The following is a 17,894-nucleotide window of genomic DNA, read 5'->3' as shown; positions in this document are numbered from 1 at the left end:
CTGCTAGCAGTCCTTCCTGGATCCTCATCCTGTGTTTGGCCAGGGCTGAACAGAGGACCTGTGACTCGGAACCCCTATGGACGGCTCAAACAAAAACACCCCCCTGTGCCATCTTAGCAAAGGTCAAGGAAATTTAGTGATCCCCTGCAGCATCCATGAGGAGCATGAACCACAAAGCTCTCCCTCCCGTCAGACATCAGCCTGTCCCCAAAGTCCCTACGCAGGCTGCCGTGCCCACAGTCCTTCCCAGATGTGAATGGGTGCGGGGTTAGTCAACAGAAAGACACTCTGCACATGTGCAGAGATAATGCTGACTCTTAAGTGAGGCTTGGCTAAAAATGACCTTTGCATCCATCTGTGTGACAAAGGCCCAGGTTGATTTTTTTTTGAAGGGGTAACCTTGTGGATTCAAAAATAGCACCAGGACAACTCCCTGCCACTAGAAGAAGAGTTGGTTTTCATATGCCGACTTTCTCCACCACTTAAGGGAGAATCAAACCGGCTTACAACTACCTTCCCTTCCCCTCCCCACAACAGACACCCTGTGAGCTAGGTGGGATTGAGAGAGCTCTGAGAGAGCTGTGACTAGCCCAAAGTCACGCAGCTGGCTTCATGTGCAGGAGTGGGGAAACCAACCCGATTCACCAGACTAGCCGCTGCCGCTCATGGGGAGGAGTGGGGGAATCGAACCCGGTTCTCCAGATCAGAGTCCGCCGCTCCAAACCACCGCCCACTACACCACGCTGGCTCTCCAGATCCCCAACAGAAGGGGATGGGATCGGCAGGCCTGTTTCCTCCATAGCATCATGGAAGATTTACATCCCCAGGGTGATGTACAAGCAAAGACTAAACAGGGTTGTGGTTGTTGTTTTTACCATGCAATCGGAAGTTGGTCTCTAATGCTCCCCTTCTGTGGCTCTAGAGAGATGTTTTGATCTCAAGGGGGTGGGGGAAGCAGCAGAATCGAGGAGGCACAGATCTCAGGGCTTAGCTGGGTCTACCTAGTCCGGCGTTGTCCTCTGGCTGCAGAAGGGCCCAGGAAACTCCAGTGCAGGGCACGATGGAGAATGCCATTCCCACCTTCAGGATCTGGTAGACTGCCTCTAAACACAGAGGCTCCCTTCGAAGGTATCCTCACAGCCACCCATAATTTGAGCCTCTGAGAATTTGTGTCAAATGTGAAAAATAAGGAGCCCTTCTCAAACCACCTGGCCCCACCCCACAATAACCGTTTCCTCTACTCCAGCATCTTGGGTCCATCAGCCAGACAAGTGTGGGAAGCCCAGGAAGGACTTGCAACCCCGCCAAGCAGCTGTGACTCAGAGGGGTAGACTTCTCCTATACATGAAGGCTCCATTGAGGTGCTTCAAGCTTCTTCTTTTTTAAGGATCAGACAAGTTTGTTAAATCAGGGCTAGAGAATGGGGGGAGATGGTATAGACAGAAGAGGAAAAAAGAAGAGCAAGAGAGATAGAAATTATGTCAGCACTTCCGTTCCTGGCTTGTTTCCCCCCTTGAACTTAAGCACTTTACATCGATCAGAGATTTTAAAATAATAATTGATGATGATGGACAGATTAGAATGTAGAGGAAGAACACAGAGGAGGGGGGACACACAAAAAGACCCTTCCCTTCCCAAAGAGGTTTGCAAACCATGCATCCATATATAGAATAGTATATGCTCTCTCTCTCTCTCACACACACACACACACACTATATATATATATATTTTCCTTCCCAAAGGGGTTTGCAAACTATGCATCCATATATACATATAGTATATACTATATATAGAGAGAGAGCATATATTATATACATTGTGTGTGTATATATCCCTTCCCAAAGGGGTTTGCAAACTATGCATCCATGTATACATATAGCATATACAATATGTATATAGCATATATTATATACATATAGTGTGTGTGTGTATATATATATATCCCTTCCCAAAGGGGTTTGCAAACCATGCATCCATATATCCATATAACATATGCTATATATAGTATATGCTATAGAGTACATATATAGTATATGCAATATTTATATATATAGCATATACTATATGTACATTTTTATACACACACACACGTGTGTGTGTATACACACACACACACACACACACACACACACACACACACACACATATGGGTTTGCAAACCATGCGCCCAGTTCGCGCCCCACCCCCTTCCCCCACGCAAGCACAACACGACCTATTGGTTACAAGATGATCACAAAATGAACGTTGGGGCTGGGGCTGGAAGGCAGGCCGTCTGGTTCCTGCAGGATCCTGGGAAGAAAACCGCGGGGGATGGGAGGGATCCCCCCTCCCGGGCCGCGGGGGGGGGGGGAGGCAGGATCTGACCCAGCCTACGCAACCTGCTCAGCCCAGGACTGCTTCCCCCAGCCCCTCCACGTCGCTCGCATGCTGACGTGCCTGGCTTCTGCCCAGGTTCTGGCTTGGTTGGCTCTCTCTAAAATAATAACAACAACTCATAATGATGATGATGATGATGATACATAGCCAGGTATATATATATTTTTTGGGGGGAGCATTTGCATGAAACTCCTCGTCCCCTAAAACTTCCCCATTAAAAACTGGCTTGCACTGCTGGCTTGCATTACATGGTTAGGAAAGCCTTGCAGCGGGTGTGCAAGAATGGGGTCTCCCCCCCCAAAAAAAAATACCCCGACAGCATAAACCCCGCCGCTTTAGCAAGTGCCCACACATCCACACGTCTCTTCCCCCCCCCCCGCCCCGTTGCGAATTAAACCGCGAATTCAACACACCCACCCCGACCTCTTTGCAGCTGCGACCGCTAGGGACCACCGCCTTTCGATACCTGTTTTATTCTCCTTGCTGGTTTGCAAAGCGGGAAGGGAAGGCTTCCGGGTTTAAGAAAAATTGGGGGGGGGGAGAGAGAGAGAGATCGGAAAATCAACAGGGAAAGAGAGAGAGAGAGAGAGAGAAGACCCCCTTCCAAAATACTCGATTCCCCAAAGGCAGAGAAAAGGCGAGGCTCTTAAACATCTTTTCTAATGGGATTTCCAAGCGACGGAGAATCTATTGCCATTTATGCCTGGGAGGTTTGGCCTGGGATTTGCCCCTCTTTAAATGCACGTTTCCCCCCATCCCAATTCTCAAAACTCTACATGGGGGCGTATTGTTGAGTTTTGAGGATTGGGATGGGGGGGGGGAGGAATGTGCGTTTAAAGAGAGGCAAATCCCAGGCCAAACCTCCCAGTTGCGGCGGTATGATTGCAAAACACGCTGCAAGGAAAATAAATGGAGACTTATGATTTCTGTCCTCAGCAGGGGAAGGAAGGGTTTGCATGCAACGACTCACCTAGGTGGAACTCATGCACTCCATGGGAAAAGGAGAAGAAAAGAAAGCAGAAACTCCGGAGATCGCTGCTTTTTAAAAAAAAAAAATAATAATAATAAATGTGTGCGTTTTGGGGGTGTCCCCTTCCGACTGCCAGCTCCTTAATTTTGATTTAAAGGGGCCGAGGATTTATGAATGAACCGGGACCCGCCCACCTCCGAGCGCGGAGGAAGGCCACGTGACCACAACCTCGCGCAGCGGGGGCGGGCGTCATTCACAGGCGAGCGGCCGCCTCTGATTGGAGGAGCCGGGGGTGAATGCTAATGAAGGGGAGGGGGCGGAGGGCTGGGGATATATATATATATATATATAAATAAAAGGATAACAATCATTTATTCGCTTGGATCCCCCCTCCCCCGTGGAGAGAGGCGCGTAAACTCTCCTGGGCGCACGTGTGTACGTGCACATTTGGAACAGGATATAGACAAAGAAATTGTTATGAGTAAATGCATATTTGCCTATGGGAAAGATACATCCATGGCCCCTGAAGACCTGTGTATGTATGCATATGCTGGTATCTGGTTTCTTTATGTTATCACTGTTTTAAAAGAGGACGCCTACTATAATTTTCTACTTGAGAGATCTAGCGCTGTAATGTCATACAGCCTAGTTCTCTTATCTCACTGTGTGCAGGGTTTTCTCTTCACCACAACCCTGCAAGGTAGGTTAGAGATTTCCTCCAGGGTCAACAGTAAGGCGGGGCACAGCTGGACTTCATTTTTCAAGTCTGCAATCTGAAATGCCAGCCCCCCCCCCAAAAAATGACAAACAAAATCCCACAAATAGCCATGCACATTTTGCCTAGTTGATTGCTACCCACACTCCTCACAGTGGGAGGTGGAAAATCATATTCAATGGCATGAAAAGGTCCACCCTTTTCATGAATCAGAGTTGGAAGGGACCACCAAGGTCATCTAGTCCAACCCCCTGCACAATGCAGGAAATTCACAGCTACCTCCCTCCACACACCCAGTGACCCCTACTCCATGCCCAGAAGATGACCAAGGTGCCCTCCCTCTCACCATCTTCCTAAGGTCATAGAATCAGCATTGCTGACAGATGGCCATCTAGCCTCTGCTTAAAACCCTCTAGGGAAGGAGAGCTCACCACCTCCCGAGGAAGCCTGTTCCACCGAGGAACCGCTCTGCTGGAAAGTTCTTCCTGATGTTTGGACGGAAACTTTTTTGATCTAATTTCAACCCTTGTTGCATTTGATATTCAGATATACTGCCAATAAACGCAGAGGTTCAGCTAGCTGGCTTGGGCAACTGCTGTTGCTAAACTATCACAGCCCTGCGAGATTGCCTAGGATCATCTCCCTTTTAGGGACCGAGGCTGAAAAAGAGAATAAGCTGTCTCCCGACCCCCCACCCACATACAAGCAGAGCATAGGAGATCACTGTGCTAGCGGCTAGCGGGAAACCAGTAGCTGACCCAGAAATGCAACCCCAACCAGCCTGTACTAGGCCCACTTGGTGTGGAAATGGCTACCCTGTGGGAGAACGGCTTCCCTCTCTGTAGCAGCCCTATCCTGCAGAAGTATAGAGGGAAGGGACCAGTGCCGGATTTACGTATAAGCTAAACAAGCTATAGCTTAGGGCCCCACTCTCTTGGGACCCCCCAAAAAAATTAAAGGAAAAAAACCCTGGATGTACATTTCCAAAATATAAGAAAAAACAAATAAAATAAAACCTACATACAGCAACAGTGTTTTGTGTTGTGTAGGCTCCTATGATGTAAGTAATGGGCCCCACCTGCTAGCCTGCTCCCTAAAATATCACTGGTTTGCTCATTTCTATATATAGGGTGCCTACATTCTGCATGGACTGGTTGCATGGCAGTTCAACAATTACTTTGATAAAATACATATTTTGTTATTGTCGAAGGCTTTCACGGTCAGAGTTCATTGGTTCTTGTAGGTTATCCGGGCTGTGTAACCGTGGTCTTGGAATTTTCTTTCCTGACGTTTCGCCAGCAACTGTGGCAGGCATCTTCAGAGGAGTAACAATGAAGGACAGTGTCTCTCAGTGTCAAGGGTGTAGAAAGAGTAATATATAGTCAGAAAGGGGTTGGGTTTGAGCTGAGTATTGTCCTGCAAAAGTATTGTCCTGTAAGTATCAAGATAATGTGCTAATGAGGGTATGGTATGTTAATATGGAACCATTGTATCCTGAAGTGATCTGTTAATGTGTGTAATCCAAAACTAATCTGTATGGCTATTGTTGAATGTTGTCTTTGTCTGGAGGTTTTTCAGGGCAGAGGTTTTATCTGGAGGTTTTTCCTGCCCTGAAAAACCTCCAGACAAAGACAACATTCAACAATAGCCATACAGATTAGCTTTGGATTACACACATTAACAGATCACTTCAGGATACAATGGTTCCATATTAACATACCATACCCTCATTAGCACATTATCTTGATACTTACAGGACAATACTTTTGCAGGACAATACTCAGCTCAAACCCAACCCCTTTCTGACTATATATTACTCTTTCTACACCCTTGACACCCTTGACACTGAGAGACACTGTCCTTCAGTGTTACTACTCTGAAGATGCCTGCCACAGTTGCTGGCGAAACGTCAGGAAAGAAAATTCCAAGACCACGGTTACACAGCCCGGATAACATATTTTGTTATGTGCAAATGGCTTTAGATACCTATTAGGTCCATAAATTACCATATAGCATATATTCAACACAAAAAACAGCGACAATTTGTTGTTGACAAAGGACAGCTGGACATATAAAGGGACCCATTACCTTCAATAGCTTAGGGCCTCATCAAACCTAAATAAGGCCCTGGAAGGGACCAAGGGCCATTCAGTATGAGGCAGCTTCATGTGTTCATTCTGAAGGAGGGGCTGTGGCTCAGTGGTAGAGCATCTACTTGGCATGCAGAAAGAAACTAGGAAATGTGAATCAGGAACTGGGAATAGGGAACGAACTGGGAATAAGGAACCAACTTCAGCCTCCTGCATGCAGAAGGTCCCAGGTTCAATCCAGTTGAAGGGACCAGGCAAGTAGGTGATGGGAAAGACCCCTGCCTGAAACCCTGGAGAGCCGCATGCTGATCTGGGTAGACAATACTGACTTTGATGGACCGAGGGTCTGATTCAGTAGAAGGCAGCTTCAGGTGTTCATGTATCTGCCTCCTCAACGGGAGGACAGCAGAGACAGCTATCGAAAGCAGCGCCAGATTTCCCAGGTTTTCCTGACGCCAGTCTCCACCCTGGTTCAGTTGGGAGCAGACCGATGTTCGCTTTATTTTACATGAGAGGCGTGTCCCCATGGCGTTTAATTCACGCGTTCCCCGTGGCTAGCCTATAAAACTGCATTCCAATTCCATGAACCAATTGTAGTTTTGTAAAGGCCCCCCCACGGTCTTAAAAAGTGTGGGGCCTGCTGAGGTTTGAGGCATGCTGAGGAGGGCGTTTTCCCTTTCAACCGGACTTAAAATGTCTCCCTCTCTCATGATACTAGAGTGCAGGGTCATCTGCTGAAGCTGGAGGGTGATAAAAGGAAGTACTTCTTCACACAACGCATAGTTAAATTGTGGAACTCCCTGCCCCAGGATGGGGTGATGGCTGCCAACTTGGAAGGTTTTAAGAGGGGAGCAGACATGTTCATGGAGGAGTATTCATGGCTACTAGCCAAAATGGATACTGGTCATGATGCACACCTATTCTCTCCAGGATCAGAGGTGCAGGCCTATTAGGTTAGGTGCTTTGGAAAGCAGGCAGGATGGTGCTGCTGCAGTCGTCTTGTTTGGGGGCTTCCTAGAGGCACCAGGTTGGCCGCTGTGTGAACAGACTGCTGGACATGATGGGCCTGGGTCTGGTCCAGCAGGGCTCTTCTTAAAGGGTTTCCCCCCCCCCTTTTCAACCGGATTTAAAATGTCCCTTTCAAGCGGACTTAAAATATCTGGGGTCTGCTAGGTCCCCCCCCCCCACCCAGAGGTTTGAAGCATGCTGAGAAGGGTGTTTTTCCCTTCCAACCCTTCTAAACATCTCCTCCTTCTGCAAACATTGTAATCTTCCATGGCTCTTTACAGAAGAGGGAGAGGTACAAGCGCCGACACGCCTGCCGTGCCCAGCACCCATAAACCCGGGGCCCTCTCGCTCGCAGGGATGGCCGATCAGAAACTGAGTCTCCCCCCATCATGCCAACTGGCCCAAAGTGCAAAAATGGGAGAGTAGCTTTGGCAGAACCTGTCATGACAGGGCAGGAGCCAGCCTGGGCAACGGGCACAGATGTGGGGAGGGAACCTGCCCCCCTGCCCGCCTCTGCCCAAACCAGTTTCCGGCTGTATGCTTCAGCTGCCGTTTGTGCAATCCACCTTCTGGCTGTAAAAACCTGCTTCCTCTGTTTGGCCTCTTGGTTTTTACAACCGTGCTGATTTTTGTTTGACTAGGGCGGGCGGCGTCCCCAACGGAGCGAGGGCTACACCTGTTTGCCAGACACCTCCAACAGGTTGGAGAGTGGGATGGTGTTTTTTTTTTTTAAAGAAAGTGCTTTAAAGCAGGTTATTAAACAAAGGCAGACTCCGACTCAGAAACAAATCGCCGGCGACAAACCAGCAGGGCTTCTTCTTGAGCGGCAGAGAGCCTGGGCTTTCTCTCTCTCTGCACAAACATGTGGGGAGGGGATGTTTTGAATGGAAAAAAAAATAGATGCAAAGGCCCAGGGGGGCCGCCGGTGGAACAAGAGTCCTCTGTTGACTACCGGAAACAAACAGCCAACCTCCCGCCCCGCTGGAGTGAACAGATACAGCGCAGGCCGGGAAGAGTTGGTTTTTATATGCCAACTTTATCACTTAAGGGAGAATCAATCTGGTTTATAATCACCTTCCCTACAACAGACACCCTGTGAGGTAGGTGGGGCTGAGAGAGCTGTGACTAGCCCAAGGTCACCCAGCTGGCCTTATGTGGAGGAATGGGGAAACCAACCCGGTTCACCAGATTAGCCTCCGCCGCTCGTGTGGAGGGGTGGGGAATCGAACCCGGTTCTCCAGATCAGACTCCACGGCTCCAAACCACCGCTCTTAACCACTACACCACGCTGGCTCAGTACCCAGTGGCTGCTTTGGCCAGCTCTCCTTAAGTGAGGAACTGTTTCATTTTAATTTGTACCCTGCCTTCCTCTCCAATGGGAACTCAAAGTGGCTTACATCATTCCTCCATTTTATCCTCACAGCAACCCTGTGAGGTAGGTTAGGCCGAGAGTGTGACTGACTCAAGGTCACCCAGCGAGCTTCCGTGGCACAAGTGGGGATTCGAACCTGGGGTCTCCCAGATACTGGTCTGACACTCTTAGCCACTACACCACACTAGCCAGGGTAAACCGGAGGTTCATCTAGACCAGGGGTCGGCAAACTCATTAGTCAAAAGAGCCAAATATCAACAGTACAACGATTGAGATTTCTTTTGAGAGCCAAATTTCTTAAACTTAAACTATATAGGTAGGTACACTGTTTATTAACTTAATAAACTTTAATTAAAGTTTTAAGTCTTAATTAAACTATAGGTACACTGAATAAAACTTGATATCATACTTAATAGTGATCTTATTTATTGATAAAAATTAAATTGTAAGTCCCTGCCATTTCCCCCTCCCCGTCCGGAGTCCTGGTCTACCGCCATAAAAGCCTATTGGTAGACCTGGCCTCCGGCTGAGTCCCGTTGGGAGGCCAGGTCTACCCATTGGCTTTCTTGGCAGTAGACCTGGCCTCCGGAGGCCCATAGAAGCCAATTGGTAGACCTGGCCTCTGAAGGGGGACTTTTCCCCTCCTCGGAGTCCAGGTCTACTGGCAAGAAAGCCAGTGGGTAGACATGGCCTCCCAATGGGACTCAGCCGGAGGCCAGGTCTACCAAAGGAAGCCCGCCACGCTTAACAGCTGATAGGCGGGCAGGGGGGCCAGGAACTGCCGAGCCGCCCGCCCAGCAATCGCGCGGCTAGAGGGGAGGGCAGGCTTTAGCCTCCCAACCATTGAGGGCAAGGGAAAGGGGGACCAGCCGTTCTCCACGGCGGGGGGTGGGGGGAGAGACAGCGGGCCCGCTCTCTCTCTCAGGCGCCGGCTCTGCAGCCCGGCTGCAGGCGCGAGCAGGCACAAGAGCAGGAGAGCCGCACTCAACGGGCCAAAAAGCCGCATGCGGCTCTGGAGCCGCAGTTTTGAGACCCCTGATCTAGACCAGCATCCTCCTTCAAGCTTGTATCCAGTGGGTAGACTGCCTCAGGACCTGGAGGTTCTATTTATTTAATTTATACCCAGTAATAGCTAAAGTTTGGAAGCAAGTGAATAAACCTTCAATTCATGACTGGAGAGGGAAACTATGGATGTATATGAGGATGGCCAAATTAACAGAATTCCTACTTGGAAAAGATATGGAAGAATTTAAAAAAACTTGGGCAAAGGCCATCACATATTGGGATAAACTGGCAAAAATGGATTTTACTATTTGAGTTAGTGAGTTATAGAAACAAGTTTATTTACTTTTCTATTATTATTATTAACAACTTTCAAAACTGTTTAGACACTTCTGCGGAAGTCAGGTGATGGGTCACTTTTTAAGGTGGGTGGAGGGTCAAAAGGGTATTATTTGCTTTGTTGAACTTTATAACTTTGTATAATTATAATGGATACTCTTTTGTATTTTCTTTGTATTTTTTGTTATTATTGTATTTGTTTAGTTTTATATTATAAAAATAAAAAAGAATTACAAAAAAAAAGTACAGGAGGATGGCCAGCCGCTATTATTTCACCGCAGCACCTTGTATCCAGTGGGTAGACTGCCTCAGGACCTGGAGGTTCTGTTTATTTAATTTATACCCTGCCCTTTCCCAGGCTCAGTGTGGCTTACAACAATAAACCATACACCGCTGGGCTCCTTCCATGTTTCAATCCTGAAATTGTTTCTGTCCTCAGGCTCACAGACAGCCGTGAAGGAACACAGTACTCACCGGCATGAATGCAGAGTATCAGCCTAAGACACACACACCAGATACTGTAGTAAGATCAGAGAATCATAGTTGGAAGGGGCCAGACAGGCCATCTAACCCCCACACCCCACTCAATGCAGGATCAGCCAAGAGCAGTTCCCCAAACGTTGTGAGTCATGGAGCCCTTTTCAGGAGAGAAATTCACATCACCATGTGAAGCTGCCTTATACTGAATCAGACCCTTGGTCCATCAAAGTCTAGTACTGTCTACTCAGACCGGCAGCAGCTCTCCAGGGTCTCAGGCAGAGGTCTTTCACATCACCTACTTGCCTAGTCCCTTTAACTGGAGATGCCGGGGATTGAACCTGGGAGGACCTTCTGCATGCCAAGCAAATGCTCTACCACTGAGCCACGGCCCCTCTCCATGACGCAGCACTAATTTTCACCTAGTGCCTATATGTGAAACCAAATGACAGTAGTTTTTCTTGTCTCTTCACAGAGCACTAGGAGATGTTTCGCGGAGCAGTTTGGGAACCATTGGCCTAGAGCATCCCTGACAAATGTTTCATTGAATCAGAATTGGAAGGGACTGCCAGGGTCATCTAGTCCAACCCCCTGCACAATGCAGGAAATTCACAACTACCTCCCCTCCATACCCCCAGTGACCTCTACTCCATGCCAACCCACCAGGATCCCTGGCCCATCTGGCCTGGAGGTTTGTCCAGCTGCTGCTTGAAGACTGCCTGAGGGTGAACTCCCCACCATCCTAGATGGCTCAATCTCCATCCAGGACGTGCAAAACCCAGAGCCATGCAGAGCAACGCTCTCTTTCAGCCACCTCTGGACGCACAGCCTGCCTCCACCACCACCCCCTTTTGTTTTCTGGAAAATGTGAATACCATTTTGAACAGCGGGCGACGACAGGAAAGAGATCCAAGAGCCAGTATACACACTATAACCTGTATACAAACGGAAGAGGCCGGAATGAAATGCACGGGGTCGTTTGCCTTGAAGATCCGATTCTCTCGAGAATGACTAACGTAATAAATACAAGCAACGATATAAATTACGAGCAGCTTTATGAAAGGTGGAAATTATTCTATAAATATGTTGAGGTTTAACACTAACCAAAAAATAGAATAAGTAGAGCCCGACTAACGGAAATGACATTTAACCTATATCTAACCTAATTGCTATGTTCAGCTAATAAATGAATGAATGTAGAGATCTAGAGAAACAGCTTTGATGAGAGATATAATGGAGATATTTGATATGTTTAATAATTGTATAAGGCGGTCATTTTTAGATTATATATTAGCTCAAATATCTTTACTTAATAATTAGAACAAAATTTTGATTATAATGTAGAACAGCAGGGCAATGTAGTCTGCCTGACCTATATTTGTATGCTGGATATTCTTATTTTCCCTCCTTACCCCTCTTTCCTTCTGAAGTGCCCTCTGCTGGGAGAACGAGGGCATAAACCCCCCCTCCAATCTTCCATCTGGAGCAGAATTATTCATTAAAAGAATCCCACGGCCTCTTAAGGACAACACTGGTAGCATAATTGTGCAGCATGACAGAACGCTTAGTGTTGTGCTTGGGAGACCCACATTCACACTTCCCCTTATCCCCGGGAGCTCAGCGTGCGTCCTTCGATTGGCCACTATCAGCCTAGCATGGCCTACTTCAAAGGGCTGTCGTGAAGACAGAATGAAAAGGGAAAGGGGGTAAGACAAAAACGAGGTAACATTTAACACGCCTGCTTTGTAAGCTGCAGCGAAGGGGTGGGACCCGAAAGCCAGAATTGAATTGCAGTTTAGAATCCCAGATCGTGGCGAAGAATCAAATTTCAGTTTGCCCAGATTCCTACATTTTGGATCTCTTGACAAATCCTGAGTTTGATACTCTCAAAACCAGGAAGTCTTCAGTTGCATTGTTGAGTTATGAAGGGATAAGGGAAGTGAATGCAAAGTCACAATCCAAGCCATTGTCTCTTGTTAATTCAGTCCCCTTAAACCGGAGGCTTTACGGGTTCTTATAACTCCGGTGGGTTCATGACTATCTGTAGGAAGATGCAGACTCCACAAGGTGTTAGGAATTAAAGGCATTACTGCACCATATACCACAAAAGCAAATAGCAAACCATCAGACACATGATACAGGAATATATGATACAGGGAGGGGCCGTGGCTCAGTGGTAGAGCACCTGCTTGGCATGCAGAAGGTCCCAGGTTCAATCCCCGGCATCTCCAGTTAAAGAGACTAGGCAGGTAGGTGATGTGAAAGACCTCTGCCTGAGACCCTGGAGAGCCATGGAGAGGGGCCGTGGCTCAGTGGTAAAGCACCTGCTTGGCACGCAGATGGTCCCAGGTTCAATCCCCGGCATCTCCAGTTAAAGGGACCAGGCAAGTAGGTGATGTGAAAGACCTCTGCCTGAGACCCCGAAGAGTGGCTGCCGGTCTGAGTAGACAATACTGACTTTGATGCACCGAGGGCCTGATTCAGTCTATGAGGAGCGTCATGTGTTCATGTTCATGAAGGGAATTCTCAGTCAGCAAGACTCCCACATGGGGGCGGGGGGAAGGGCCTCAAATGTCTTTGTTGCAACATTCGGACATCAGCTACCCCTGCTATAATTTAATGAAGACTCATTTTTATCTTCATTACCTCTATCTTGGATCGGAGATTTTTAGCCACCAATCCAAGCTCACCGAGGTCGCAGAGAGCCACATGGGGTTGCAGGGGGTTAGCACTACATCTAGCACTACAGTAGTGATTTAGCACTACAGTGTCCCCAGCAGTCACAGCTAGAGGTCCTCTTGCTGGCTGCTCTTCAACGGAGGCATTTCTGCCCTCGTCCTTCCCAGGAACCCGAGAGAGCCTCAGGATGGTGGAGCTGCAGCAGGCTCGAACTGCAAACAGCAGAGCAGTTATGACAAGGGGGGTGGGAAGAGGCTAATGTTGGCAATCGCTTCAGATTTAGGCAGGCCAACAGAAGCATGACTTTCTGCCGGCAAGACAGGTCCACAAATTTAGGTTTTAAATAACTGCACCCAGAGCCCACCCTCCCGTTTCTTATGGGCCACAGGACGGCGTCTTATTTTCCACCTCTCCAGCACATCGTACCGGCGGTTCGACAGTTTTCCGTTCAGAGGCTTCTTTGCAACACAAGGGACAGCCTGACAAACTGCTGAGCTGGGGCGGATCAGGCTGTTGCCGCACACCCAGAACCGCGCCTTCTGGCACCTTCAAGCCCAACATATGTCAGACCGCCTCAGCTCCACCAGCTGGCAAACTATACGTATCAAATATACATTACGGGCTGGGTGCAAACAACGCTCTCCCTTTTCGGTGAATTCTCCCACTGACAAGAAGAATGCCTTTTGGATTCGGCTCCCATGCAAACATGCTGGGGGAAATAAACTGAATTGCTACAAACAGTCAAGGCTTCCAGCGCAGCTTTCAGCCTGTAGTCGAAGGTTGCCATTTTTAAGGAGTCCCAAATTCAGATTCATAAGAGTTGGAAGGGACCACAAGGGTCATCTAGTCCAACCCCCTGCACAATGCAGGAAATTCACAACTACTTCCCCCCCCACACACACACCCAGTGACCCCCACTCCATGCCCAGAAGATGGCCAAGATGCTCTCCCTCTCATGATGTGCCTAAGGTCATAGAATCAGCATTGCTGACAGATGGCCACCTAGCCCCTGCTTAAAAACCTCCAGGGAAGGAGAGCTCACCACCTCCCGAGGAAGCCTGTTCCACCGAGGAACCGCTCTGTTGGAAAATTCTTCCTATTGTCTAGACAGAAAATCTTTTGGTTTAATTTCAACCCATTGGTTCTGGTCTGACCTTCTTGGGCAACAGAAAACAACTTGGCACCATCCTCTATATGACAGCCCTTCAAGTCCTTGAAGATGGTTATATCCTCTCTCTGTCTTCTCCTCTTCAGGCTAAACATACCCAGCTCCTTCAACCTTTCCTCGTAGGACTTGGTCTCCAGACCCCTCACCATCTTTGTTGTTATATTCAACATGGAGCCCTAAAACAGGGCAGGCAGTTCAGGGTTTTCTGGGGAGGGAGGCACCGTTTGTGGTCTTGCGGTTTCTGGGAATAAGGGGACACGGCTGATGCTCTTTCTCTCCCAGCCCCATTCCCTGATAAAGACCGAACGTGACCTCAATCTCAGCTCTAAATCCAGAAAAGCACCAACAGCCCTGTTGAATGTGTCTAGAGATCTACCCCACAGGTGATTAAGGGTCCTTTCCATGAAGACCCCCCTCCATCTGCCAATCCAGAAGTGGCACAAAACTTTCAAGCTGGTTTCCAGAGCAGAGCGCAGATGGAACATTACCACTAGCTAGCCTGAAGTTGGTTTTTGTTGGAATATATGGCCTTTGCAGTGCCACTTAACTCCAAATCCAAAGGTGGTCTTACCACAGAGTTAGAGGGGACAGGGACAGGAGTGTCATCGATAGATATCCCCTCCCCTCGCTTCTTGTACTTTGATGTTTTAGACGGATATTCTCAGGGGCTTTCGTTTCCCTCTCTCTCTTCTCCTTCGCATCCATCCAGGATAGAAGCTAGAGCCGTCCGGGGACTGGGCTCCCCGCCCCCCCAGCTACACTTTGATATCTAGAAACTTAGAAAGCTAGATTGCTCTAGAGGACTTGTATTGTTCTTTTCTATCAACAATGTATTTCCACAATAAATGAGTTTTAGTTTCACTAGAACAAAAGCCTGAGGTTTTCTTTTGCTCCTACCCGCACACACACACGTGCGATCCCAAGAACGGAGGGATCGCTTCTGCTGTGCACAATAGCCTTGCGCACTCTGCGAATGGAACAGGGATTTCATAACCAAGAAATCCTAACAGGTCATGAGCCCAGATATGTTCCTGCGAGTTTTTTGAATGCCCAGAAGAGCACACGAGCTTTCCTGACCTTCTAAGGGTTAAAGTTTCGCATCCTGAGCCCGGCCGCTACGAGGAGGATCGAATTCCCCCGCAAAACGAAGGAGGAAGGCCGCTCTGGCAGCAGCATCTCTCTGCAACGGCTGAAAACAATAAGGTGAGCTGGCCAAGCAAAGAGGCTCGCGGGGGTGTATGAGCGGGAGTGCTTGAGGATAGAAAAGACTGTTGTCGTCCCCCCCCCCCCATGGCGTCGGATGAAGATTGGGAATGTTACGGAATTGAAGATTTGCACAAGGGCAACTATAGCTCATGGAAGGTTCGACTGGAATTTGCGTTGGAATCTGAAGGGCTTTTGAAATTTACCCAAGAAAGTAAGCCGGACGACCCAAGCGATGAGTGGACCAAAGAAAACGCGAGAACGAAACGCATCATCGTGAATCACGTGAGTGATGAATATTTGAATGAATTAGTTGGATTAGACTCAGCAAAGGCTATGATGGACAAATTAGCGAAATTGTTTACCAAACGTGGCTGGCCATATATTTTTCCGTTGAGACAGAAACTGAGGTGTCTAAAATACAAGGAAGGAGGGTGTCTTAGAACGCACCTCTTCAAGTTAAAAGATTTGCTGTCGCAAATGGAGTCTGCAGGGGCAACTGTTTCTGAGGGGGAAAGGTGGTGCTATTTGATTGAAAGCCTTCCCTCAACCTGTGTTGAAATGGCTGTGCAGTTGGAAAGGCAAGGCATGTCTTTTGGCGATGCATGCAAAGAGCTGTGTTGGGTGAAGGAACGCAGAGATATGCTGAAAGAAGTTGATCAATCTCTGTCCGAAGAGGTGGCTCGCAAACTCACGATGAGAGATCACCATTTTAGACCCACCACCACCACCAAGTATGAGAACAAAGGATTGGACCATGTGGGGAGAAGGGCGGGGATGAAGAAATGGCCGGAGGACCACTTTGAAAGGAAAGGCCTTGCCACCGAAGCAGAGAGGGGCTCTCAAATTTCGTGCTTTTATTGCAATGAAACTGGCCACAAGGTGGCGCAGTGTCCGCAGAAATTTAGAGACAGACAGGTGAGCCCGAAGCGCAGGAGCCCTAACAGACGGAATGATGTTAAGAATACAAAGAGTCATTTTAATTATTCCACGGGTGGAGATTTTTGCAAAACCACCCAGTTTATTTTGGATACCGGCTCCACAGTGCACGTCTGCAACAGAGGGGGTTTCTTTACTGAATTGAAGGATGTTCCCACAGAGACTGTGCATTTAGGAAATGGCGGACGTGCGTTTGCAAAGAAAAAGGGGGATGGGATTCTCTACTGCCAATTGGAGAACGACCAAGTTTGTGAATTCCCACTGAAAGATGTTTTGTACATTCCTGAATTTACCAGCAATTTGATATCATGGACTGAGCTTGGTAAAGGAGGCTTTAAATGCAATGCTGATGGAAATGAATGTACTATTTCAAAGGATGGGGAAATTTGCATGATTGCTAAAGAACACAATGGCTTGCTAATTATACAAGAGGACCAACATGCAGGATTGCTGGAAACTGAAAGTCAGGAGATTGACTTGCGTGAACTGTATACTGAAATGCCCAGAAGTGGAAGAAAAAAAGGAGGGGAATAAAACCCAACCTAAAAACAAAAGCTGGGTACCCAAGGTTGGGTGAAAAGAAAATATATTTAAGTCTATGTATAAATACGGAAAGTATAATTTATTAGAAGCGCAATATAAAAGTTAAAAATATTTAAAAGCATTAAAATAGCACAATGACATTTCCTGAGGTTGATTTTACTAGGTGGATACCTGCACATATAGTATTTGAGAGACTTATACTAACCAGTATTACAAGAACTTATACCAGATGTTTGAGTAATTTAGAATAGAATTTACAACATATACACATGCCTGGTTGGGTTTGAACTGTTTGTATTTGTATTCTTTAATGTATTTCTGTAAATGTGTGCAGGTTTACAAAGGGTTTTAATTAACCACTGATGAAGGCCCCATAGGCCGAAACGCATTTGGTATGTGGTTATAGTTATCAACCTCAGGAAATGCCATTGTGCTATTTTAATGCTTTTAAATAATTTTAACTTTTATATAGCGCTTCTAATAAATTATACTTTCAGTATGTATACATAGGCTTATATATATTTTCTTTTCACCAAACATTGGGTACCCAACTGAAATGCCCAAACATGGAAAATGTTACCAAAGGCTGTGAGAAAATAAGATGCGCGCACCAGTGGCATCGCCGACTTGGGCATGCAAATTTTAAAACCATTAAAGAAATGGAAAGGGCTGATTTAACCCAAGGTTTTGATTTAACTGGATGTAAATCTGAAACTAACTGCTTTTGTTGCACTGAGTCCAAGGGCACCCCATCAACCTCTGCCAAGAAAAAGTGAAAGGAAGACCAGAGAACCGTTGGACCCGATTCGCAGGATTCAGGTACTTTGTGACCTTTATCAATAACTTTTCCAGATACATTGTCTTGTACCTGCTTTCTGGGAAATCGCAGGTACTGGATAAACTGAAGGACTACGTTGCACTCGCGAGTAACAAGTTCAGAAAGAAACCAAAGATCTTCCAGACAGATGGAGGGGGAGAAAACATCTCCAAGGCCATGCAGCAGTTCCTGAGAG

The sequence above is a fragment of the Euleptes europaea genome, chromosome 2 (genome assembly GCF_029931775.1).
Source record: "Euleptes europaea isolate rEulEur1 chromosome 2, rEulEur1.hap1, whole genome shotgun sequence".
Classification (NCBI taxonomy): domain Eukaryota; kingdom Metazoa; phylum Chordata; class Lepidosauria; order Squamata; family Sphaerodactylidae; genus Euleptes; species Euleptes europaea.
The sequence above is the reverse complement of the archived record's forward strand: the minus strand, read 5'-3'. Positions refer to the sequence as shown.